The following is a 1224-nucleotide window of genomic DNA, read 5'->3' on the forward strand; positions in this document are numbered from 1 at the left end:
AAGGTGGCCACATCTGCTACCCAGGGTTCCTTTAAGGACTCGGTGCCAGCGAATCCAGGCCCAGCCACCTCCTGTTCTACAGCCCCAGCTTGCTGGCTTCCGACCTGGGAGGCTGCACCCTGAAGCCCGGTGGTCCTGCTCCTGTGGTACCGAGGCAAGCTGGGAGATTCTGGGAGGGTCTCTTCCCCTCTGAGTCTCGACTTCAACCATACAATGAGGACTTACAATACCATTAATCTGCTCTCAGAGCTGGAGCAAAAATCAGAGCAGGCAGGGAGGGACCGTGCCCATCTTACTAACCCAGCCTCTGCCTGGCCCAGTCCCTGGCACATAGTTGTTAGACCACAGAAACTGAGAGGATTGAGACCCAGATAGGGGATGGGAATCCCAGACAGTATCTCCATCTGATGATTACGATGCTCCTGTTCCCAGTGAATTAAGTAACTTGCCCAAGGCCACATGCTCCCAAGCGATGGAGTTAGTCCTCAAACCTACCAGACCCACAAGCCCGAGTCTCAATCACTCTGCACCGGTCTCAACCAACATGTATATACAAGCAGATTCAAAATAAGGGAGCTGGATTGTATGAAACGAGAGAAGGTTAGCACTCCCCTTGACAAGGATGGAAGAGGCCCTTGGGCCTGACAACACGCATATGGTTAAGGTACTGCTACTGACATCGTGGCATCTAAACCTCATTTTTTTTATTTAAAATAATAATTTAAGGCAGGGCGTGGTATTTCACGCCTATAATCACAATACTTTGGGAGGCCAAGGTTGGGGGATCACTTGAGGCCAAGAGTTCAAGACCAGCCTGGCAACATGGTAAAACCCCATCTCTACTAAAAATACAAAAAATTAGCTGGGCGTGGTGGTGCATACCTGTAATCCCACTGAGGCAGGAGAATCACTTGAACCCAAAAGACAGAGGTTTCAGTGAGCAGAGACCATACCACTGCACTCCACCTGGATGGCAGAGTGAGAATCTGTCTCAAAAAAAAAAAAAAAAAGAAAGAAAAAAGAAAAATAAACAGGCCGCGCGCAGTGGCTCACACCTGTAATCCTAGCACTTTGGGAGGCTGAGGCGGGCAGATCATTTGAGGTCAGGAGTTCGAGACCAGCCTGGCCAACATGGCAAAACCCCATCTCTACTAAAAATAAAAAAATTAGCTGGCTGTGGTGGCAGGCGCCTGTAATCACAGCTACTCGGGAGGCTGAGGCAGG

The 1224-nt window shown here is 49.9% G+C and overlaps 1 non-coding gene across 1 annotated transcript; it reads left to right on the forward strand.

Moving 5' to 3' along the window:
• The first annotated feature begins 578 nt into the window (after positions 1-578).
• LOC129018525 (U6atac minor spliceosomal RNA) lies at positions 579-705 on the forward strand. The gene has a single exon (XR_008495344.1). It is a non-coding gene; the product is annotated as a U6atac minor spliceosomal RNA (small nuclear RNA).
• The last annotated feature ends 519 nt before the right edge of the window (positions 706-1224 follow it).

The sequence above is a fragment of the Pongo pygmaeus genome, chromosome 19, assembly GCF_028885625.2.
Source record: "Pongo pygmaeus isolate AG05252 chromosome 19, NHGRI_mPonPyg2-v2.0_pri, whole genome shotgun sequence".
Taxonomy (NCBI): Eukaryota; Metazoa; Chordata; class Mammalia; order Primates; family Hominidae; genus Pongo; species Pongo pygmaeus.